At 41.7% G+C, this 26,277-nt stretch overlaps 1 long non-coding RNA gene and 1 pseudogene across 3 annotated transcripts; one reads left to right on the forward strand and one right to left on the reverse strand.

Moving 5' to 3' along the window:
• LOC115850833 (uncharacterized) lies at positions 1 to 25,148 on the reverse strand. 3 transcript variants are annotated; one of them, XR_009559388.2, is made up of 8 exons: positions 24,963 to 25,148; positions 21,374 to 21,545; positions 21,210 to 21,282; positions 17,629 to 17,803; positions 15,520 to 15,720; positions 13,308 to 13,419; positions 7,639 to 7,776; positions 1 to 783 (listed from the first exon to the last, which is right to left on the reverse strand). It is a non-coding gene; the product is annotated as an uncharacterized lncRNA (long non-coding RNA). The 3 variants fall into 3 exon arrangements; XR_009559375.2 differs by lacking the exons at positions 21,210 to 21,282; positions 21,374 to 21,545; XR_009559393.2 differs by lacking the exons at positions 21,210 to 21,282; positions 21,374 to 21,545; positions 24,963 to 25,148 and adding an exon at positions 20,049 to 20,145.
• Positions 25,045 to 26,277, forward strand: part of LOC132593495 (UDP-N-acetylglucosamine--peptide N-acetylglucosaminyltransferase 110 kDa subunit-like) — a 42,068-nt pseudogene continuing 40,835 nt past the window's right edge.

The following is a 26,277-nucleotide window of genomic DNA, read 5'->3' on the forward strand; positions in this document are numbered from 1 at the left end:
TATTTCTCATGCGTTTTTAATATTTACATTGAGATAAATAAGCAAATTATTATAAAATAAAATACAAAAATTTAGAGAATATTTCAAAATGCTCTTTTTTGCCAGATGCAACCAGATACTAGGAATAAATAGAGGAATTTTCTGGAACCAGCTTGACTTTCCTTTTTTTATCACCATTGAGTGATGGGGTTCTATTTTATTCAGTCTATTGTACATGTGGGTGTGAATAAGATGGAACTTCTCTCAAAAAGAGATATGAACAAAGAATACATGCTGTCAACTTGTCTAAAACATTTTTTCATGTTCTGACTCATTTTTCTTTGTATTGGCATTTCAAGGGATTTTGTTTTTTAATTTGACTATTAAGATAACTTGATAACTTCAGTGATATCCCATGAAGATAATATAAACAACTGTAATGGAAAACGAAAAGATGTTAATAGCAACCAACACTGTGACATTTCTTGCCATTGTTCTTTACTATTTAGAATAGTAACAAACCCCATATTAATTTGACTTTTTGAACTTTGGCCTTTACTTTGTTGGAAGAAGTTCCTTTCACTTTGCTTATTATCTGTTTGCAATTAAAAACAATGAATGGGGGGCTTCCCTGGTGGTGCAGTTGTTGAGAGTCAGCCTGCCGATGCAGGGGACGTAAGTTTGTGCCCCGGTCCGGGAAGATCACACATGCCGCGGAGCTGCTGGGCCCGTGAGCCATGGCTGCTGAGACTGAGCGTCCGGAGCCTGTGCTCCGCTACGGGAGAGGCCACAACAGTGAGAGGCCTGCGTACCACAAAAACAAAAAAAAAACAATTAATGACCATACTTTGATATGATCATCTTACAGTTGTATAGAGGGAGGATAGTTATACAACCATTTATATATCTGTGGGCTTGATATTTGAATCCTGTGGAATGTAGCCTCCTTTCCCAGAGGGAAATGAACATATACATGTACTAACTGTAGTTTATAATAAAGCAACACCTGTTCGTAGAGGCACCTTCTATTCCAGGCATGTTTAGGTATAGGGAAGGGGAACAAGAGCTGTAAAACATAAGTCTTGTCTATAAGGAGTTTACAGTTTAGGGGGGTTGAGGGCACTCAATGACTCAACGAGGATGAGCCCGATGCAGGTGGCTACAAGGTCGCCCTTGGATAAAGTCTGCTTTAGGAAAGACCAGCTTACTCTTATTCTGTTAAACTCTTTAATGCGGTGTCCAATAAACCTGAATATCAAGCTCAAACGCCACTTTAGGAATGTTTCCAGGGGGGTAACAGTCAAGAAGTTAATATGATTCCTACGCACTTGACACAACTCACCAGAGGTCTTGAATTCGGTGAGCACATTGACCTCCTTTAAGAAAGATCACCATTTAAACTTCGAATGCTAAGTTCTAAGAGAATGAAGTAAGGAATAAGTGATATTCAGGTTCAGAGGTGGAAGAGAAAAGAGGGCTCCCCTTGAGTAGAACATTTTGTTGGATTCTCCAAAGTGGCAAACAATGAGGAGAACACTAACCAGCTAAGACTCTGAAGAAGTTGAGAATTAAGATGAAAGCCTAAGATGGAGGTCAAAATGTCCCCTAGATTTAAGGATACACTTAGGCTGAAAGGGAAACTATTGAAAAAGATGTAGAAAATCCTAAATATTTCAAAAAAAAATTATTAGAACTAATAAAACAACTTAGCAAAGTTTGTTTGCAGAATATGAAATCAACATATACACATCACTTGCATTTCTGCACATTAACAATGAACAATCTGAGAAAGAAATTAGGAGAACAATTCCATTTACAATAGCATCAAAAAGAATAAAATACTTAGGAATAAGCTTAACCAAAGACATGAAAGATTGTACACTGAAAACTACAGCATTATTGAAAGAAACTAAGGAAAACATAAATAAATGGGAAGACATCCCACGCTCATGAACTATTGTTAAAATGTCCATATTACACAAAGCTACCTACAGATTTAAAGCAATGCCTATCAAAATCCCCTATTTTTGCAGAAGTAGAAGAAACGACTCCAAAATTGATATGTAACCACAAAGGACCCTCAACAACCAAAGCAAACATGAAGACCTCACACTCTCTTTTGAAATGAAGTTTTCTTGTTAATGTGGGTTATAAATCCAAAGTCCTAAAAGTCCATAAATTATCCTCCTAAATTTACATTTTGGTTAATTCTCAGTGACAGACCTTTCTGTGCCTGAGTGGCAGTGAGGGCTGCTTCAATATCTGTAGCTTGGACTTCTGTCACTGACATGGTGTGGGTATCCCAGAGCCTTGGCTCTTTTACCAGTCGATCAAGTCCCGCATGAACCATGCTCAGAAGGGCCCCACGCTTGCTTGGTTTCATGCTGTGCTATTGCTGTCTTGAAATTCTTAATGATTTTATCTTTGAACTTACGTTCTGTAAGTAAAATTTATAGGACAATAAAATATACACATGAGCAGAGGAGACATGTGCAATATGTGTGTCTCCACCATTCCTGCTGCCCCATTCACATCTAGTTTTCACCCTGCTTATGGTGTGCTTTCCATGACACGCTTATTTGGTACCCATTTGGAGTCTTACTGAGTTCCACCAGAATTCTGTGCTACTGGTCACATCCAAGACTAAGTGAAGGTGTTAACAGCTCCAGGAGGCCATGCTTTCCATTTGAATCTGAACTTACTTCCAGCTTGAAGTAAGTTCAGAAAGAAAGCAGTTGTTTTCTAAAAAACAAGAATGTCCAAGGAATCTTATCATATCCTTTCTTACTCGTGTTACTTCCCAATATTAGCCAAACACTTCTGCTGAAAAAGATGACATATATGAAAAAGAGAAGAGAGAACAACCCATAGAACCCATTTAGGGCTCACCCTAATCTAGTGTGATGTCATCTTATCTCGATTCTATCTGAAAAAAGAATTTACTTGGGCACATTCACAGGTTCCAGGTGAACGTGAATTTGGGGAGGACACTATGCACCCCAGTGCAAATACTTTCAACAACACTTTTTCTTTGCAGTTTGAACAAGAGGCACTATATTTTCATTTTGCCCTGGAGCCCACACATTATGTCACTTTTTACTTTTAGAGCCCATGTTGGAAAATGGGGTTTCATGAGACAGCCAAGTGAGTCTGTCAAGTGAATTCTAGAATTATCCAGACTTACCCACTTTGTTGCAGCAAGTTGGTTCCAGGCAAACCCATGTGAAAGGGGCATGTCCACAAAGGAGCAGAGAACTTTTATCTCTCTATCACCAGACTCACTCCCAAGATGAAGGAAAGAAGAGCTTAGCAAAGCATGGCCAGTTATTCTTCCCAACTTTGCCAGTCAAGTAGGTCACCTCACCTAGCCAGTGTCAGTGAATATAAGAGCAGGGAGGTTAAAAGTTATACTACTCAAATTCCCTTCACATGCTGGTACCATTAGGAACGAGAAGGGAAATTGTCACTAATGCTTTCCTGTTTCACTAATGTTTCCCTGTTGTTTTCAATCTCTTAACCCACTCAACTATGCCTTTAAGCCTGTAATTAACGGAATATGGCTCTCCCTTCAGGACAAAGAAAAGACCTTTATCAGGACAGTCCTGCTCGCACTTTTATGGGGCTACTCCTTTGAGTGGCCTCTGGGAACTGTTGGTGGACAACTTAGAGTTTCATCCCAGAAGTCTCTGATATGGGTGAGAAATTGCTTTAATTTAAATTAACTCCAGGGCTACTCATATCCAATGATCAGAAACAACTTTTTGTTTACCAGCCATCCACAGCACAGCTAACCATAGAAAGTTGATGAGGTTAAATGACAAACTAAGATTAAATACATAAAAGCATCCAGTAATACAATTCAGAAATCATAGAAATGTTGCAAATTTGAAAGTACACCTCCGCCAGTATCAAATTCTTCACAGAGAAATTAAAAGGGCACACATTAAACGCTCTTATGAATTAAGGTCCCAAAGTATTAAAGCCCAATTTTGAAATCAAGTTTCCTTGTTACTGTGGGTTAAAAATCCAAAGTCCTAAATGTCCATAAACCATCCTCCCAGCTGTACATTTGGTTCATTCTCAGTCACAGGGCTTTCATTTCCTGAATGCGACTGAGGGCTCCTTCAGTATCTGTAGCTTGGACTTCTGTCACTGACACGGGTGTGGGTCTCTCAGGGCCTTGGCTGTTTTATCAGTTTATCAAGTTTCTCATGAACCGTGTTTTAAAGAGCCTAAAGAGTTACTAGGATACAATTTGATTTTACAGCACTATCCCCACAATTTAAAAACAATCTCAAAAGCAAGCCAATGCCCCACTCCTAGAAGACAGAAACTAGGCACATTTTTGTGCCCAGAATCCAGTACAGAATTTGACCAAAGAACAAAGCAGAAACTCAATGGCATTTGAGAGAAAGATAGTCTCTTTTGTTTTAGCCTCACTAGGATGTCCATTAGTCTATGCCATTTCACTGAAATTTCTGACCTGCAAACTTCGAACCAGGAGGAATCTTTGAAGCCTGACGTTGATTAGTCACTATGAATTTGCCACGTGCAGTGCACAGCCCTGAGCATCTGTCACACATGGACTCTTGAGTTATCCTTCCTCTTTGATGACCTTGTGGTTCACACTGCAGTACTGAACTGATTACGGGTTCTGTCAAGTGACATTACACCTCCAGTTCTGATGCGTAGATTTGACAGTCCTATGCCGCCATGGCCATTTTCACTGCCTCCTGCTATGGAACTGCACAGACCAAAGGCGGCTGCCTTTAAGAGAACATTTGTTTCTCCAGCATAATTGACAAATCCAGTGTCAGCTTGGGTCCACATGTAAAGGGAGTCACTTCAGCCTACGGTAGACCATATGTGTCAATGCCAACAAGTTCTACAAGACATGTTTTCCTTACAACTGAGTCTTTTTCTCAGTCAAGCCTGCTTGGGAAAAACTGTACCTGAAGAGTAAGGCAAGGTGGACGGTTGCCCGAGACTTTCCTGCCCTGTAAACTCCTGCACAGTCTCAAGTCAAGTGCCAGGTAAAGGTCTCTGTATACTTAAGACCCTTCAGGTGCCTTATTCATTCCGCTCCAGGTATTGCTCAGTCACCTGCAACTCCCTAATGCCCCTTTTCTTTATGTCAGACCTTTACTTAAGTGGCTCGAAAGAAACAGCCACTCTCCCACACCATAAGCTGCAGCCATCAGCCAAAATCAAAGTGTCTTATGGCTGGTTAGATGGTGGCCCCCAAAAGGATATATCCATGTCCTAATCCTTGACTGTTACCTCATTTGGAAAAAAAAAAGTTTTGCAAATGTCATTAAGGATCTTGAGATGGGATTTCCATCCTATATTATGTGGATGGGTCCTAAATATAATGACAATTGTCCTTATTATACAAGAAGGGCAGAGGGACATTTGAGACAGACAAAAGAGAAGATACAGACACAGAAAGGGGGTGATGTGAAGACAGAGACAAAAACTGAGTGATGTGGCTTCAAGCCAAGGAAGATGGCGGCCACCAGAGCTGAAAGAGGCAAGGGATAGAATCTCCCCTAGAGCATCTGTAGGGAGAGCAGCCTTGCTGACACCTTGATATCACACTTCTGGCCTCTACAACTGTGAGATAGTAAATTTCTCTTGTGTTAAGCCTCCAAGTTTATTAGTCTCCCAGCAAGCACGGGACACTTATACAGCATGCACTAAACCTTTTCTAGGCTTCAGCAGTTTACTGCACAAACCTAAATATTTTCAAACAGTCAAAGGTCTCAACATCCCACCATACATTAAAAACCAAGGCACTAGACTACCTTCCTTGGCAGTAACAAAATATCTTCCACAAGGACAGTTTGCTCTCTAAGATGTCTGCTCCTTTCTTTTTATTTCTCAGTGTTCCCAGGTAATGCACCAAGTGTTAGGGTCTTTTAATTACCTTCCAGCAAGTACAATGCCTTAATTCCATTTGGTTTGGAATAAATTAGGAAACAAGATAAAAGCGAAAAGATGGAGGGCCGAATATTCCTGTTACTAACAGTCACGTGAAGAAACAGTAAGGGAATTTAACACAGATTTTTAGTTTAACAGCATAACTGAAAAACAAAAACAAAAACCAACCAACCAACCAACCGTTCTTCTACCCACTGAAAGGAAAGTAAAAGTGAATCAGGGAGCTTCCAAATCTTGTGAAGCAGCTTAAAAAGGGAGAGGGGAGGGGGAAGGGGAGGCACACAACTGTTGAGAACGTAACACTCTAATGCACAAGGTCAGGGATCCTAACAAATTCTCAAAGTCTCAACATATACCAACAAGAACCGTATTATTAGAAATATAAAGGCACAGAGATATAAATGCATAGAGATATAAACTATTTGGTATTAAAAACAGACCTTGCTATATAAACATATAGTATGCCACTTTTATCACTTTATGAGAATAACCGTATAAAGAAAGTCCAGAAGACCCCACTGCTGTCATCTTGCAAAGGATCAAAATTCAGCACCTACAGGGCCCCACCCACCCTCCATGCTGTGTGTCTGTGTGTCTCTAAAAACAACAACCTGCAATTGGCATATAATTAAACCCACAGGCAGCTTTGAATATGAGATCTAGGCAGAAAAAGTAGCAGCAAAGACAACAGTAGCTGGAATTTGGTAGAAAAGCAAGAGAAGACTTTTTAAAAGCTTCCAGTTCAAGTCAGAATTAAGGTTAAGTTTCAACAGCTTGGGATAGCTGTGGATGTCTTGCTGTTCTCTGAAAAAAGAAGAAAATCTATCATAAGTCTGTTCATTTGAGAAAAATACTATGTTTGTTTAGTTTTTTTAGCCATGCCCAAACGACTCTCAATTTTGAACACTGTTCAAGGGCAGAATGTATATTGGTTAGGATGTGCTCATAGCTGGTGCATCTCCAAAAAATGCTTCATGAAGACTGCCAGCTTCTGACATCTTCGATGGTGACAGCATTATGCAGAGAGGCCCGAATGCCTCCCACGGACCCAGAAGAACCACCGATGCAGCCGTTAAGAACAGGAGCATCTGGTTGAGCATCAGGATGACCCTCCTTCCCGTCACCAGCTCCTGCGAGAGTCACGGCACCTGAAGCCATCGTGTCCAACCTCCCACCTGAAAGCCCCCGCAGGTGGCCAGGAGCATCACACATCTCAGTCATTAGAAAATTCCTTTCAAACGCAGTGAAGGACCATCATGCTCACAGGTAACCTAGGTTAGCTCAACTCTTCGATGAGCCTGCCGTGCAGGGGGCAGGCAGCTATTCTCATGCGTGAGAACATACGTTTTTCATGGAGCTGACAGAATTAACTACTCTCTCTGACGTTCAGGGGAGCAGCAGTGTCTGTTCTTACACTGAACAGGCTATGCAAGCTGCACCAGAGATGGGATGGCACCCTCTGTGCTGTCAGAGCAGAGATTGTCAAAGGAAATTTTGACCAAAGCTCCTAGAAGGTGTGGCCCCCGCCACGCTCCCGGCCGTGGAATCATGCTAAGGGGCCTGTAAGCAGCAGCAGGAGCACCCCCGTAACAAACGGTCTTTCCCAACTAGTTACAATAACTGCTACTCCAGGATGGGCAGGCTCCTAGATGTGTCTCCTTCAGCGTCTGAAAACTAAACCAATTCTCTGACAAGCTTCTGAATGGGACATGTGCTCACCTATGTCTTTGCAGGGAGATCATATTGAGTTCAAGAGCTTTGTCGAGAAATCTTTTTTCTAAAGCATCATCTTCTTTGGTGTTGCCAATGTGGAAATGAATATTCATCTTGCTTTTATTCTGGGGCTCCACTGGACATCTGAAAAACATGTTTTTTGTTCCAGCTATTTTTCTACGATGTGCAACTACCATTAACAAAGCAACAGAAAAGTTTTAAAAACCATTTTCCAGATGCAAACAAGAGATTAAAAAAAAGATCTGTGCCAGAACATTTATAATTTACTTAGGGAGACCACTCTTGCATATGGAACAGTGAGTTAACATTCTCTTATACGACTCATACTTAATTTCCAAGAGCCTCAGTTTCCTCATCTGAATATTAGGAATAATAGTAATATCTCCATTTCATACTAGTTATGACAGTTCAGTGGTACAACATATATGAGGCTTCCAACCCATGGCAGCCACACAGCAATGTGAACGACCCTTTCTCTACAAGGCTGCAGAGAAAAAAAATGAGTTGGTCCGAATAGTGGCGGTAAGATTTAAAAATAATGAGCAGCAGCTTTCAAAGCACTTAAAACACTGTATTGTCCCAAGCTGTGTGACCTTGAACAAGTTACTAAATCTCTCTGTTGTGCCTCTCTGATGTGAGGACTAAATGGCCACAAATTCTCTGCAGCCCTCCCAGCAAGAGGTGGGGTCTTGTGCTCCACACCTTTTGAATCTGGGCTGGCCTTGTGGTCTTGCTTTGACCAAGAGACTGCAACAGGAGTGACGCTGTGCAACTTCCAAGCTGAGGCCTCAAGGGGCATGCGGCTTCTATACCTGCCCTCTTAAAACATCACTGCCATGTAAGCAAGCCAGAGCCAGCCTGCTGGAAATAACAGGCCCAGCCAACAGCCAGCCAGCAACAGCTGCCAGACAGATGACGGGGGCCATTTAGACTCTAGGTGGATCACCAGATGACTTTGGTTGAATAAGTGATCTCAGACGAGACCAGCAGAAGAAATCACCCCACTGAGCCCGGCCCCACCTGCTGACTGAAAAGAATCCTGAGCAAAAGAAATGGCTGTGGTTTTAAGTCACTGTCTTGAAGTGTTCTATGATGCAAAAGTAGATAACTGAGAAATTCAGAACAGCATCTGGAACACATTCAATGCTATGTAAATATCTACTGAAGTCAATAAATTTGTCTTTTCATTCTCTGCACCTTGCACAGGGCTCATACAGACTCTCAAAAATGAATGAGTCAAGTTTCATCTAGGATACGTTAGTATTGGACTTCAGTTTCTGATTTGGAAAGTAAGCAAGCCAAAATTATCTTCCACTGACAAACAAAGGAGACAAACAGAAGAAGAGCTGACATGTTATTCTGGATTACAAGGAAAATATGTAATAACTCTCTCCATTTTCTCAAGCACATCCTGTCTTATTATTCCACTTCTACTGGGTGGGATTCATTAAAAGTAATCAGCAAAGAAAAGCAGGGTGAGGAAGCCCCCATTAAAAGCTATGCTTGCCTCTCAGGGCACACACATAATTCCTGTTAAAGTTAATAGGAGTCAAGTGCACGTCGACAGACAGAAGAGACACAAGCAGGGAAACCAAGTATCTGGTAATAGGCTTTGAGCCTGAATTCTGGGACCCCCTTTTCACAGCTAGTAGGTATCCTGGTTGACATTTACGTTAAAAACTTAGTGTCTACCCTCTTTGATATTCTGCTGCCTCAGGTTCCCCAGGCGACAGTCCAATTATAGAGCTGGAGCAGCAAAAAGGACATGTGATTTAAGGGGAAAAATATTAAAAGGGGGAAGAATTAGAAACCTGGATTTACAAAGAATCTGTATTTACAGTCGTCCCCCCCACATTTATCCATCCTACTGTGAACGTAGGTGGTACCATCACAGCAACAATGTCATAACAACTAGAAATTGAAGATTAAATTCGCACGGTGCCCAAGAGTGTCCCTGCTGTGGGGCTGAGGGAAGAAAGAAAAAGATGAAGGGGAATCAGCTGCTCCCAACCTAGCAAGACAGCTGTGGAGGGAATTCAAATTCCACAGGACAAGGGCTGTGGAAGCACAGAGCTGAGCAAGTAACTCTGCCCGAGGGAAGGTTGAAGGTTTCAGAGGAAGGGAGGTGGGAGGGGTCACGACAGGGGGAGACGAAGGAAGGGCATCTGGCAGAGAGCTGTCTCTGCCAAGGCACGGGGGACTCCAGCAAGTTCTCTGCAGCACCTGGGGTGCTGGGTGCCTGGTTGGGGGCAGGACTGCAGACCGCAGAGGGCCCTGCAGACACGCTCTCCCAGGAACTGGATCGATCGGATCCTGGAGCAACGAGGAGCAATCAGGTCTGCACAACAAGGAGTTCTGCGTTGTAGAAGTACTAGGACATAGGGGCTTGAGGGTGGGGACACTGCAGGAGAGCCCTGATAGAAAGCTCCCACAAAGAACTTTCTAGGTCAACAGAATTAGGGCTCGTGACCAAGACAGGGACACTGGGGTGTTTCAAGCATGGGCAGTAAATGCAAATGCCAATAGGGACCCAATGGTCATATAAATGAGTATAACAGGCCCAACATGGCAGACTCAGCACAAACTCCCTACGTTACCTGTTAACTGTGAGGGCCTGTTCTTTACTTCCACAGAGAAACAGTCTCCCTTTTGCTTGAAACATACGGCCCTCCCAATCTGTTTCTCCCACTTTCAGAGACACGGGGATTATGAAATAAGACATCTGGCTTTAAATCATCTTCCCATGTTCCAGTAAGGGCTCAAATTGCGTGTTTTAAACCCTGTGAGCCACGCCGAGCACTGCCGTGGGCTGTGCTGGGCCACCGCTCCCAGGCGTTATCACTAAATCCCACAGCGAGGGCAGGGCCTGTGGCCTGAATGAGTTGGGGGGCAGGGAGAAGGTGCCAGGCTGACAGAGTGCTAGCAGGGGGCCGGGAGGGTGTGGAAGCAGCGGGTAATCCTGGGACTGCAAAGCTTCCAGGACAGAGTCTGAGCAGCGCTCCCCAGGGAGTCTATGACGGAAGCTGATAAGGATGGTTGTGACTGGAAAAGCGGTGCCACAGTCAGTCATAGAAATTTAGGAAATCCTGAATTAACAGGGCTACAAGGGTTTCTTGACTCAACTTCCTAGAGCGTCTCAAGAGCTCCAGTGAATCGTGAACTCCCAAGAGGATAATTCATACAGGAACAGAGTTTTCCCCAAATGCATGTGGCTGAAAAACCCACTGCATCTCTGGGATGAGTATTCTAGAATGCCCACTGAGAAACCCCGGGACTTCCCAAGGTATAAGAGGGGTGTGTGTGAGGGGAAAGGCACCACCCCAGCGCGAAACAGCATCTCACAAAGGTGGTGAGGGTTAGGAGGGCGCAAGAAAACCGCAGGCAGTTGGCAAGCGATGACAAGACGCTCGTTTCAGTGGTGTCTGCTCCAAAAGACAAACCAGGAACAACAAGGGCGCGACGAGTGCATCCTGAGGTGAGAGAAGCCCACAAAAGAGTCACTAGGCCTCTCCTGACTGCCTAACTTTTAAATAAAAAATTAACTCTAAATTTGCACATGATTAGGAAAACTAGAGTAAAAATATAAAGATCTATTCCCTTCCATATAGGTGGTTGCCATTAACGTTTTTTTGTGTATTTTCAGGATCAGATACACAAATGTGTATAAGTGTATATATGCGTGTTTCCATATGTACATATATACATATATAGTATTTACAAATACAAACACTGTGGGTTTCTAAGTGGAATAACAGAAATGTCCTTTTCTACACCTGCTCTTTTTCCTTTTGACCTGATGACGTATCAGGTCATCTTCCCAGTTTGCTCACAGACCTTCCCCGTTCTCCACACACACGTTACTCCATACCACGGATGGATCCTAATTTCCTTCATCAGACCCCTCCTGAAGGACATCTGGGTTGTCTCTAGATTTTCCCCATTACGTAAGTATCCCTCATTGGACTTGTGGGTGCCTGACTTTATGCACACTTCTGTGCAAGGCAGAGTACTGGCAGAGGGCAGGTGCCTAGAAGTAAAAGTCTTTGGTCAAAGAGCAAGAGAGTTTTGAACTTTGATGGACGCTGCAAACCTCGCTCCATGATTGAACACATTTATTATACTTAACATAGGCAAAGTGTGCTTGTTCCCTCGTCTACACCAGATGTTATCAGTCTTAAGAATTTCTGCCCATCAGAGGGGAAGAAAATCCCATGGTTTTCATCTGCATTTCCTAAAGAAGTTGGCCCCTCTTCATTTGTCTAGTAGCCAGCTGTGTTCCTTCTGAGTTGTTTGCTCATACGGGTAGAAACCATCCCCTGCCTTTTTAAAATTTGGTTATCCTTTTTCATTTATTTGTGGGTTCTCCTCTATATCAACAGTAACCTTTATATGTTAATACACTACCAAACTTTTGTGTCTGTCATTTTGTTTTGTTTATGTCTTGAACTGTAGAAAAGTTTTAAATTTTCATGTAATTAAATATCTTTTACTTTATGGCTTCTGAGTTTTATGGCTTACTTAGGAAGGCTTCTGTACTCCCTACACTTACACAGAAATTCTCTCCTGTATTTTATATTTGCTTCTTGCATTTAGTTGCATTTGCATCTTTTCGACTCACTAGAATTTGTGTATGCTGTGATGCAAATATATAATTTCTGTTTAAATGAATTATCAATGCTTCAATCAGTCAATTAGACAAAAAGTCAAGTTAGACTTTAAAATTGTCTAAGTTAAAATACAATTCTCAAGTAAACAGGGACCAGTTTCTGGACTTTTCCACCGATCTGTGTTCCCCTCTGCCAGTGGCTTTACATGTTAATAGATCATATGTTAACATTACATTTTATTAATGTTAACATATATGTTTAATATGTTTCATCTATCCTTTTGCACTAACTTTTTCAGGTGAACACTGAACTGACTTCTAGATATTTACTAATTTTTGTGACTATTGCGAATGGGATCTTTCCTTGTTTTTTATTGTTATTTCTGGCTTATGGGAAAGTAACTGACTTTTACATACTTAGACATAACAGATCACAATTCTGAACATGATCATTTCTAGTTTTTCCACTGATTCCTGCATTTTGAAAAAACAGTCATTATCATCTGTGATTTTTGTTGTTTCCTTAGTAAAGACTCTGGAACCAGCCCCCCCAACTCTCCCCACGTTCTTATCCTGCCTGATCCCACTTCCCCACTGCACCTGACCCTAACCTGTCTGCGCTGCTATAAAACACTGTCTGTTCACAGGGTGGTGATGACAATAAAAGGTATTCATATCTGTAAAGCGCCAAGGGCTCTGCCTACTTTATTTTATCTTGGGGTTGTCACTAGACACATCACATGCTTCCCTCTCTTTCCTAAGGCATGGACCCCACATGAAAGGGAGAAAAGGTGACCTCATATCTGGATATGGATTTTGTCACTTCAAGAGCTTTATCATATTAAAATTAATATCTAATACATATTAAACACTATGTGTCAGGAACATCCTAGGCACGTTCCATAAGAACCACAAATAATATTGACAGCTAACCGTTAAGGAAGTAATTAACCGTTAAGGAATAACCATTAACGCTGTTTTAATTTTAGCCCACCGGAAAATATAAGGGGTATAAATTCTAGTAGCATTAAAAAAAAGAAAGAGTTACCAATTCTAATAGTAGCTTTTCCTTTTCGACCACTTTCCAAAATTATAGTTCTCCTTTTCTGTCTAGCAGCTTTGTATGGTTCCTTCACCGATGGAGAAGTTATCCACTGGTACTGAGAGAGAAATGATAAATATGCCATTTAAGTTACAGGTAATTTAGGAGGGTTTGATCTTCATTGGAAATTAAGATATTTTAAGTTAATAAAAGGTCTTCAATCTGCATTTCTGGGAAGCTAAATTAAAGCATCACACAACATTTTCAAAAACAGAAAAGCCATTTCATTTGACTAAAAACTTAGTTTTAAGATGGCAGAAAGTACCTTGATAATTTTCTTTTAAAAAGGAAAGAAAAACAAGCCATTAAAGAGAAATTCTTCCAAGAGAATTAAAACATGTTATATGCCTCTAACTTGGCACTCTTTCCATTCTGGAGACCTTTTTTGGTAACTGCTTTCATCACAGAATGATTTAAAGTAAAATAAATTGAAATTAGAGTAATTATTTCCTAATGAGTGGCTATTTCCATTTAAAACCAAAAGCCAACTAATTATTGCTTTTCCCATAAAATTAAATATGAAGTCTACATTATGTAATTATACACTTATTTCCCGCTTTGTGTATTCTAATTTCTTCCTCAAAAACCTAAGATGCCATCTTGCAGACTGCCCCCAGTGGCTACTATTTTGGCAGCAGCAAAGGTCAGCTTTAAACATTTTGCATCTAAAGTGGCTTTACATACCTTTGGATAGAAAGTACAGTCTGAGCACCGTCCAGACACCTAGATACCTAAAGGGCATCCAAGATAACAAACCAAAGTCCTGATATTCCCTCAAAAGCTGCTCCTCCCATCAGCCCCCTTCTAAGTGATACCACCCAGTTGCACACATAATCATCAACGACTTGTCTCCTTGTTACTGTCTCCTTCATACCCCACACCTAATATATCGGCAAGCCTTGTTAGCTACACCCTCAAAACACAACCTGAATTCAACCACTTTTCACTTGCTGCAAACTTCCAACCTAACCTAGGCCATAAACAGCCCTTATTTGGAACCCTGTGATAGTCTCCTAACTGGCCTCCCTGTTTCTCTTCTTTATCCCCCCAAGTCTATTCTCTATACCAGGTCATCTTATTCAGATACTATTTGGATCATGCCTTGTCCCACTTCAAAACCCTCTACTCGTTTAGAAGAATCCACATCTTTACTCTGGCCTTCAAGACTTTACAAGAGCAGACCCCTGGCTAGCTCCTTGACCTCATGTCATACCACACTCTTCTTCACTCAGTACTCTGGCCATGTTGGCCTCCTTGCTTTTCCTTAAATACTCCACCCACCTACATGCCTGCATACTCATTGCCTCCTTGTCCTGGAATGTGCTTACTCCAGTTCTTCCATGGCTTGCTCCTCTCTTCATTCAGGTCTCCATTCAAATGCCACTTCTCCAGTAAAGCCATCCCCTAACAAACCTGTCCAATGGAGTCCTACCTGCCCCCCCTCACTCTCCTTACATTAAGATATTTTTGCACTTCCTACTACCTAAAATTATATGACTTATCTGTTTACTCATTTCTATCTGAACTCCTTCACTAGAATGTAAGCTCCATGAGGGCAAGACTTTTGTCTGTCTGGTTCACTGCTTTATCCCTAGTGCCTAAACCCGTATCTGGCACACAGAAGATAGTAAAAAAATTACTTGTGAATCTGACAAATGAATAAAGTACTGCTGGCAAGAATTCAGAGGTTGCACAGGAAAGAAATAATGCTCTTTGTGGAAGCAGGCTTAGTATCTAGGTTCACCTCTATTTAGAGTAGAGATAAGAACAATTTACAAGTATAATTCACTTTAATTAGTACATTATCTGCTAAAGACATAAGGGAAGTGCAACACTAGCAAAGTACAGTTGCAGCTTGAACAACATGGGTTTGAACCTCGCTGTTCCATTGACACACGGATATTTTTCAATAAATATGTACTATCATCCTACACGATCCAAGGTTGGTTGAATCTACAGATGCGGAACCACTGACTATAAACTTATACCCAGATTTTCAACTGCGTAGGGGTCGGCACCCCTAGCCCCACATTGTTCAAGGGCCAGCTGTATATGATGAGGAAAGTTAAACACATTAAGTTTTAAAAACTGTCAATACGTGAACAAATTCTTTTTGTTTTCCTATGTGTTTATCAATTTAAAAAAAGTGACCACATACCAATAAGTGGATTTTTTCTTATATCCAGAACGAGCAGAGTTCTGTTGGTTTCAAGGGCCTTTAGTAAAGCCTTTGCTCCCTCACTGGTGAGGCCACACTGCTGCAGGTCCAGTGCTTTCGATGAAAGACAAAAGGTCATTTGCAAAGTCTATACAGATTTAACATATAGACAGCTCCCATTTTCTCACGTGTGGAAGAGTCCTGCACAAGAGAAGTCATGGCAGGTTTGTAATTTTGGATATGGAAAAAAACAGAAATGTATACGCACACACATAATGCATAATCCAATTTAAAAACCTCTTCTTGGATGTGCAATGATAACCCTGCCTTTAGTCCCAATGAATCATCCAACATATTTTACAATTACAGAACTGAAGAATAACTGTATATAACCTATGAGCAAAAAGCATCACAAAATGAATCTCAGTTCATAATTAGCAAGGGCGGCAGTGGCATGTAAACCTCACAAGCAAAACCTGGTGGAGCTCAGAAATGCACTGCATTCTTTTGATCATGATCTTCAGCTCCAAATCACACATGAAACTAGTTAAAAGGGGAAAACAAAATAGAAGAAATGTAATAACTGTTAGTTTTAGAGGAAAAAAAGACAAGTCTAAGAGGTTACAAATAATAACAAATTCAAACACTGTGTGAATAGAGAATACATAATAAAAACCTATCATGAAATATGATGGTCAAGAACTCTCTCCATAAAAAGTCAGACAAAAACCAGACAAAAACCAGAAAAACTGATCATGAATTCTAGGGGCTGAACAACCTACTCATTTAAACCAAAGGGATCATCACCAAAGCACAGGTATTAAAAAATATAACTATCATGAGTCATTTATTTAAGTGTTGAGTGGATCATCACATTAAAATAATTGGAGTCTTTCAACACCCTCATGACACATAGAAATAGCAAGTCAGACATATGGATCTGACAGGATATGATACAACCCTTACAAACTCTCACTACAGAAGAATGGACACAGGGTATAATTAACCAAATAGCCAAATTAATACAAACAGCCAGTAAACCTCACCAGTAAATCAAATGAATACAAAATAAAACAAAATGTGGTTATTCTCCTATCACATTAAGGCAAGATTCTGTAAGAAAAGCCTTTAAATAATGTCTATACCCTTTTGATCCAACAACTCTCTTTCTAAGAATTTAACCAAAATAGTCAGAGATATAGGTAAGGATATATATCAGAGGACTATTTGTAACTGAAAAACTGGACAAAGCTTATACACAAGAATGGATAAGCTATGTGCACTGTGGCATATTCATATAATGGAATACTGAACAATTCCAAAAAATGATGCAGGAGATGCAAATTTACTGACTTGCTAAAATGCTCATACTAAATTAATTGAAAAATGTTATAGAATTTGGAGTAATCCCACTTGCATAGAAAATGGAGAGGTACTCATTTTTGTAGTTTTACATTTTTTTACAAGTGCTACAAGCCAGTGTTTGTGAGAGGCAGGCTTCACATCTACTGTTGGGGTGGACTACAAACTGGCATAGCATTTCTGGGTGGTAATTTGGCCACGTGTATCAAAAGTCTTAAAAATATGTCACACTTAGTCATTCCACTTGTAGTACCTTATTCTACAGAAGTAAGCCCGATGGACACAGAGATGTATATATAACGTATTCACATTGTTTGTGACAGGAAAAAGCAAACTGTCTAAATCTAATGGCAAAGAATTGGTTAAACTATGGGACATCAATACGATGCAATACTACATGATACATCATTAAGTGAAAAAAGCAGGAATATGAAATAGCAAGTATACTACAATTCTACTTTTGTAATCCCTAAGTGTACAAATATATTTATAGAAAAAAAAAGACTGAAAGTATATACACCAAAATGAACAGTGATTATATCTGGGTATTAAAATTATAGGTAATTGTTCTCTTGTTACTCTGTATTTTCTATAAAGGATATATGCAACTCTTAGAGAAAGTTTAAAAGCAAAATAAAAGCTATCAGTAAAATGAGGCTTTAAAAAACATCCTATCACAACAGTATCATGCCAAAAGCTAAGCATATATCATATTAAAAATTCAATATTTTCAATTTTAGAATTTACCTCTAAGCCATAAATCCTCACTAAGAGATTCTGCCAAAGCACTTGCACCCAGGTCACCAATGAGCGTGTTGCAGTTCAGAGTGATGCGCCTCAAACCAGCCATACAGTCAAGATCAGGTCTCCTGGAACGAAGACTCTCAGCCCAGGTTTCTTCATGCCTTCTGATAGTCTGATACTTCAAAGATTTAATGGGATGAAATTAAGATGCTTGAATAAGGAAACAGTGTGTGCCTACTGAGTACGGCTTATTATGTCAGAGATTTACACACACACATATCAAGTATATATGCCAGGAGCATCAACCTGAGAAATGAAACAGTCACTTCTGGTTTATGAGTCCAGTGACCCAGATTTTAGTCAGTCAGTGATTAGATTCTAGCCACTGGATTTCCTGTTTCTGAACACTTATGTAAAGTTGGACAACTCAATTACAGTCTATGAATTATTTTCCTTATCTTCTAAGTCAGGGAATTGGTTCTAAATTCTATCTTTGCTGAGGCTCTATATTTCATCATTCTGTCCTCCAATGGCCTCCAAACACCTGACTGGGAAAACCATAAGAAAACTTTTTAACAAGCATCTTATTTATTAACAAATTATATACACAAAGTTCCATACATATAATTTAGGTACATGATAAACTACACAGATTTTTTAAAATAATACAAAGGTAAAAATGTTCTGATATTTTCTTTTCCTAACTCCTAAGGCATTATTTTGTTTTACTTATTTTTAAAAAATATTTATTTATTTATTTGTTTGTTTGTTTGGCTGTGCCGGGTCTTAAGTTGCAACATGCCAGATCTTTTAGTTGTGGCATGTGGGCTCTTAGTTACGGCAGGCACGTGGGATCTAGTTCCTTGAGCAGGGATCGAATCCAAGCCCCCTGCATTGGGAGCACATAGTCTTAACTGCTGGACCGCCAGGGAAGGTCCAAGCATTATTTGAAAAACTATATTTACAAAATGGATCTCACATGCTACCTAGGGTGTGCACACAAACTTCAGAGGCCTGGACTATGCAGAGCCAGTTGGATGTGCCTTGGGAAGATAATGGTTTGACATCTAAGCACAAGTACTGTCTTAAAGACATTCAATTCTTTATATTCATAAAGTAAATTTTGGTAACAGGGAACACTGACTGTAAATGAAAAAAGTCTTATTACATTCTTGAAAAAATAAAAGACTCGAAGTGCCTTTGACACTCTAAAAGGAAAATCATTAGTGTCATTTTTCTATTAACAATAACTTATAAAAGCTCCAAGCAGAAACAACAGCAATCACTTGCACAGTGCTTAGTATGCGCCAGGCACTATTTATACAAATGAGTTCAGTTAAACCTCATAATGAGGCATAGAGGTTAAGTGATTTGCCCATGGTCACTAGCTATGAAATGGGAGAAAGGGAATTTGAACCTAGGCCATTTGGCTTTGGCACCAAAGTTCTTGGCTGTTTTCTACCTCAGGGGTCAATGGACTTGCCCTGTATAGGTTCAAAGAATTTTTCAATTTTTAAAATCTAAATTTAAACATTTCCAGATTTGTGGGATAAACAGTTTCTGTTGCAACTACTCTGCCCCACTGGCGTAGGGTGAAAGTAGCCATAACTACCATGTAAACAATGGGTGCGACTATGTTCCAAAAAAACTTCCTTTACAAAACCAGGCGACGGGCTGGATCTGGCCCACCAGCCATAGATTACCTATCCCTGATCTGCACCATCAAACTATTAAAAAGGCTTCATGTCAAATTATTAAATAACTTTAGGCCTAAATACAGTCATTATAACCACTGTAAAGTTGTTAAGGCATTATTTTAAAAACTGTATTTACAAATTGCTGATGTACTGATTTTTATTAGTTTAAAAACTACAGCAGCTAATAAACACTTGATTCATTTAAGTCTTGAAGACTATAACGGCATAGTTTCTTCACAGTATTACAATAAATATTTTCAGTAACTAAAATACATAAAAGTATTATTAGGTATTATATATTAAATCTCTTATTTCTAAAATTAAGTGGAGTATCTTTACTAAATTGTAGAATCCCAAACTGAAAACTGGTCATATTCTTTCAGCAAAATGAAAGCTGCACTCACATGTATCAAAAGACAAAAATTAGGGTTTCCCTGGTGGCGCAGTGGTTGAGAGTCCACCTGCCGATGCAGAGGACACGGGTTCATGCCCCGGTCCAGGAAGATCCCACATGCCGCGGAGCGGCTAGGCCCGTGAGCCATGGCCACTGAGCCTGCGCGTCTGGAGCCTGTGCTCCGCAACGGGAGAGAGGCCACAAGAGTGGGAGGCCCCCGTACCGCAAAAAAAAAAAAAAAAAAAAAAGACAAAAATGAACTGCCATCTGTATCAATATATTAATGTGCTTCAATCACATATGTTTTCATGAAAGTTTAAACATAAAATCACCTTTAAGATCTAGGCCATGTGATCTGCTCCCTGCCATGTCAGATTACACCCCATGAAGTTTACTTAACTTGTCTTAAGTGTGATAGAATTCTTTATACCTTGAAAAATAACTAAAAGGAAAAAAACACACACACAATAAGATGAAGAGCCTATACATTTGTCAATCTTGACTTATTTGCTTTTCTTGAGTCAATTGGAGGTTTATAGCCACATTCTCAAAATCATTAACTACAATCTTCCCAAACAGGTAATTGACGAACAGATGCATTCTAAAACTTGTCAGTAACAAAGTGTTATTCCAGTTTATTGCAACAGTTTAATTCTATTTAGATACTAAAACTGAATACACTGAATACTGCAAACTTTATTCCCAACCACTCAGCAAAGTACTACATATCTTTTCAGATATAGGAAAAAAAGGAAAAAAATAAAAAGCATAAGATTCTTCCTATTTTCATTTCCAAAGATACATCCCAATGTTGTTTATCAATCAGTGATTTAAAAGTCAACTATAAACCCAGTATTTTATTAGGTGCTATGCAGTATACTAGAGCAATATAAGAGAGAGGACCTCAAGCTCTCTGTTCCCTCAAATTGAAAGGCAGTCTTCCTGACCCCTCCAGACCACTACTGGACACAGGGAACACACACTAATGTTTCAGGACACCAACCAACAGTCACGTGCTTTTTGATTAGTTCCATGACACACCCCCACTAACACCACTGAGTTTGCTGCTCCTACGGGACATTACATGTATTTCCTCTTTTAACACATACCACAGTGCATCATAATTATGATTGCAGCTAGATGTTCTAACAATTTAAAGAGAATGATGACTTTTTTGCTCTTTACATCTTGCTATTTCCCTTCCCATAATATTTCTTGAGAAAACCATAAAGATATAGACAAACAAAAAAAACAGAAAATATACAAAATTTGTGGTTTGTGGCTTAACACAAAGTTAAGTAAAATTAGTTCTGACAGTATCCAGCATGACAAAATTTCATGGTACAAATGAGAACAGACCAAGGTTTGAGCAGGTACAGGAGACAATCCAGGCATGAACAACACCAAGAAAAGGTAGACAGGAAGTAACATGGTATGTAGGAAATCACAAAACCAGTCTGATGGGAAGAGACTTAAACAAGACTGAAACTCACTTTCTAAACCTCCATCTCTAATTGGACAATTCGCAGGACACAGGTGCACCAAAGTGGCCAATTTATTCAATCCCTTTAAAATGGAGGAAGAGTTTAAAATTTTACTGGTTTAGTTTGCCCCAACAGCAACTATCAAATGTCGGCAGGACACAATGAAGGCTTACCATTGTTAACACAGTTAAGTCTCTCTCTCTCACAACTAGCCCACTTAGCTCCAGGTTCCTTAGCGCACCCGACGCACTTACACAGCATTTAAGAGCTTTACACAGCTGGAGGTCACATCTTTATTTCTTATCGCAGGAACACGACTTCTGTAAACTTTATTTCTGCCAGAATCTAAAGCAAAATTATTGTAAAATAAGTGGTTTAAACCATACATTTTATCATCATTAAAAAGCATTAAAAAAAAAAGCACCTGCTCTGTGCTAAGGATTAGAAACGACTCCTGCCCTTAAAGCCTTCATTAAGGAGGGAGATGTGTAAACTCAAAATTTCAATCACATGAGATAAAGAAACATAACCTTTATGCACAGAGGTTCCTTTGGAGGCAGAATGTTATATCCAAGTGATGGCTTCATGATAACCCTGAAGCAGAATCTAGAAAGATGAGGCTATACAGAGTTGGAGGAGGAGGTGCATTAACTGCAGAGGGAGCACCTGTGCAATGACACTCAAGGCTGACACCGGCTGGGCACAGTAAACACTGCATGTGGCGATGACTAAAGGGCAGGGGTCCAAGTGTGAGAAGAGACAAAAATGAAAATAGAGATGTTGGCCCAAGCAAGCCTGGGAGAGAGCATGGCTTGTATCCCACAGGTGATGAGGCCTGGGGCTACCACTGGCTGAGTAAGGGTGCCTCTGTTGATTAGAAAAAGGAGCCACGCTGCTGAAGGACCAATTAGATAAAGGGAGTGACCACAGAAAGCTCCGCTTCCTCAGGACCAAAGAGCCCCATGAGGCTTGGCCAAGCACAGTTCAGACTACATGCCTCTGTGCAGAGCACACGCTGGGCGGCTAGTATGTACTAACTCTGTGTGGGCAAGCCATTAGCAGCATTATTTTAGGCGTATCTTTTCATGTTAGAAGATCACTCAACCCCAGTAGGCAGATGAACTTAGAGGAACTGAGTCCAGGGGCCGCGAAGCCACCCAGGAGCTTCTGTCATAGTCCGGGCAAAATGTAATATGGATGAAGAAGCAAATTTAGGAGGAGGCCAAAATCTACAAGCTGGACCCACTGGATTGAAGACATAAAGAAAGTTCAGTGAAGAAACTCTGAAGAGAATGGGCTCTGCAATAAATTTTTCTTAAATTCAATGTAAAATATTCGGCAAAATTAAGTACAGTAGCCTTTAAGGTCCCTTCCAGCTAGAATTTATTTTGATTTCTACATTATTACTTTGGTTAAGTAAAGTCCCATCAGAGGTACAGAACAGTTCCTACACCTGAATGGGATGCAAAGAATAATCTGACTTCTCTTCACCAGGGGATGAGTTGAACTGTCCTTGCAGGAGAGATAACAGATGGTGTGAACCCCAGATCCTAAAAAAGGGGCCAGGCACACAATAAGTATTCAGCTTTTTGAAAACAAATGAACAATCATTTCCTCTCCTAGATCTTCACCCCCTTTCTCTGCTGGCTACTTTCTCTCAGCTTATTAACACCCTCAAATATACCCACATAAAAAACTCTCAGACCTATGATTCTCTGTATCATCTTGTGGGTAACCTAAGTATCTCCCATGCCTTTAAACACCTGTCCTCCCAAAAAGCCCAGATCTGAACCTTGGGCCCAGACCCGTCTACCAGGCCCCTCTAAAGCACTGAAGATGAAGTAAGATCCTCTCGCCACCCCCAATCCCTTCCTACTGTGCTCTGTATCTCACAAAAAGATGCAGCTGTAAACTGTCACCCACGCTTGCTGCCCTCCCTTTTCTAACTGGTCACCAGGCCCCACCAATTCTGTCTCTGATCTCCAAAACCCAGTCCAACCTTTTATAACTTAAGTGGGACGCTTAGATTACAATTCACCCTGCACCCAATCAACTGCCTTCCACATGGAGGTCCGAGAGAGCCTCAAAACCAGAAGTGCATCTCACTGTTCTTCAGTGTTTCCCACAGCCTTCAGGATAAACATCTAAACTTCTGACAGGACAAACAAGGCCCTGTTCTGTCGGGTCCCAGTAGGTTTCCAGTATCAACTCTCATTTCTTGCCCAAACCCTGAGTTCCAGTCCTGTACCTTAGTTTTTCCATGTTTTCTTATATTTCTCAAACTCTGACACACACTGCTCCCTCCTGCTACCCCAGGAGTTTCTACATATCCTTAGAAAGGATGGCACCTCCTCCAAGAAGCCTACCTTGAACTTTCCCTTCCAAGTTTCTGTGCTCTGCAAAGGGGAAAGATGGGGGTGGGGAGGGATAAATTTGAAATTTGGGATTAACATATACACACGACTATATATAAAATAGGTAATCAACAAGGACCTACTGCATCGCACAGGGAACTCTACTCCATATCCTATAACAAACTGTATGGGAAAAGAATCTGAAAAAGAATGGATATATGTAAAACTGAATCACTTTGCTGTACACCTGAAACTAACACAATGTTGTAAATCAACTATCCTCCAATATAAAATAATAATTAAATTAAAAAAAAAGATTTTGCGCTCTGTAGCACCAGAACTCACTTCTTCCAGAGCACTGACTACTGTGCTTGTGTTTACCTGCCGCCCTGTAGAAGACAAGATTACCTAGGGCAGAAGCATCGTCTCCAGCAGCCCTTGGTTCTGACAACTCATTCAAGTTCCAGGATACTTTACACACATAACCTGCTTAATTAATTCTAAGAACCCACAGAAAGAGTGGTTTTTAAAGTCATTTTACAAGTGTGGGGATTGCAGTTCAAAAGTAACCTGCCCAGGCCACAGAGAGCATAAGCCCTGGAATTCAAACCCTAAGCTGCCTTCACACCGGTGCTCTTTCCACTACATGATACGACTATTGAAAAAAGATTTTTTTTTCCTGAGCCCTGTTTTAATGGAAAGGAAATGAAGCGGGGATATACGCATTTCCTAATCGCTTTGGTGTGTACCAGGCAAAGTCATTCAACAGACCAGGTAACATCTGTGCAACAATTAACGATGCTCCAAACTGTGCTCAGTGTACTACATTGTAGAACCTACAAGCATGAACAGTGCATCCTTGTAACCGCCACAGAGACTGGGTCCTATTAAGCCCATGCTACAGATGAGAACACTGAGACCTTGAAGCCTTAAGGCACTAGGCCGGGGTCACCGAGCTGGCAGGAGTCCTAGGTCGCACGCCCCGCCTACTGCACGCACACCCGGGAACTGGGCACCGGTTCTAGTGCCCACCCTCCACCTTGTACCATCTAAAACTTCACTTCGTAGCGCCCACACGACAGCCCCTGGAAGCGCGAAGTACAAACTTGTCTCGCCAAGCCGTGGCTGGAAGAAGCTTTGGATACAGATTAGGGGCAGAGGGCGCTCAGGAGCGGCGCCCAGTCCACCCCGTGGAGGCGGTCGGCATTAACTCCAGCAGGCTCTCCTGCAGGGAAGCGGGCAAGGCGGGCAGAGGCACCGAACCCTGCAGCGCGCACAGGTCCTCAGAGCGCGAGAAGTCGGCCGCGCTCTCCCGGCCCAGCTTCACCGAGTGATCATGGCCCGAGCGCGGCCTCGGGAACGCTGGCTGCGGACACGATGCCCACACCCGCCTGGGGCCCCGGCTCACCGCCCGGCGGCTGCGGCCCCGCAGCGTGCGCAGGACCGGAGTCGCAGCCAGAAGACATAGGGCCACGGGCTCCAGCTAGGCCGGCCCCTCCATGCCGCGCTCCGGAGCCCACGCACGGCCTGGTGTTGGCGCGGGCATCAACGCCCTCCCGAGCCGCGGGGTTGCGGTTTAAGCCTCCGGGCGGGCCCGTGGGGGCGGGGCTCGAGGACTTCTGCGCGCTCGCCATGCGTCCGCAAGCAGACCTGCCTCCCATGACAACGCGGCTTGAGGAGCAGCACGCAGCCCCGCCTCCCATGACGACGCGGCCTAGCTTGAGGAGCAGTCGCGGGAGCTTTGAGACTAGGGCGGCGCGAAAGGTAGGAGGTGTGCAGGGTTTGGGGTTTACAAAAAACGTTTGCTGACTGGTCCAAACAAAAGTGAGACATGGTTGTATCAAGGAATTTTAAAAGTAGTTAAACTCCGGCTGTCTGTGCTCGCCCCGCCCAGGAGAGAGCGTGCAGTCTCTGAGGGACACAGGAAAGGCTGAATGAACGTCCGCCTGTGGTCCGTTACATGGTGCACGGGTGTGTGAATTTCTGCGGAGAGCTCTTAATTTCTGTAGTTTCTGCTGACTTGACACGGTGGTTGGCAAATGCTGACGTGTTCCATGCATTCAGGACATGATCGTGGTTACTAATAATCACCTTGTTTCGTACTGACACCTCCACAGAGAATTTCCTACTGAATATCCACTTTACAGAAGAGAAACTGAGGCGTAGGAAGTGAAGTGACTGAGTGAGAGGAAGAATTCAGACAATTGATGTTAGTAAATTAACCTTGCAAGGAGGCCGTTAGACGGCGGTGGCTCTAGTGATGCGGCTGCCTATGTAAACCAACCAAAATCTAAGGCTGTCAACGCCTCAGGGTGACGAAAACCGCTGAGGACAACCAGTTACAAACCACCAACTAGGCGTTAAAGCCATAGCAAATCAGTCGTTTCCTTGCTTTGCTTCTGCCCTTTTAAAATAAACATCTCTGCAGCTCCTGTGGCTGGAGTGCTCCTCACCTCTTCCGCTTTGTGGTGCCTGAATTAAATCTATTTTTGCTCACATAAAGTGTTAAAATTTTAAATATGCCTCAGTTTGTCTTCTAAGATTGGCCGTAGAAGTTGGATTTGTGTCCAGTTTCTAGAACAGTGGTCGTCCTCTGGTCAGGCCTTAGGCGTTACGTGTACAACGTTCCTCTTCTACCACCACCTTCTGGATGCCTCCACCCACTACCAGCTACCGCGCGTCAGATCCCCTAGATGTGGTCAGCAATGGCTTTCACATGCAGC

The sequence above is a fragment of the Globicephala melas genome, chromosome 1 (genome assembly GCF_963455315.2).
Source record: "Globicephala melas chromosome 1, mGloMel1.2, whole genome shotgun sequence".
Taxonomy (NCBI): domain Eukaryota; kingdom Metazoa; phylum Chordata; class Mammalia; order Artiodactyla; family Delphinidae; genus Globicephala; species Globicephala melas.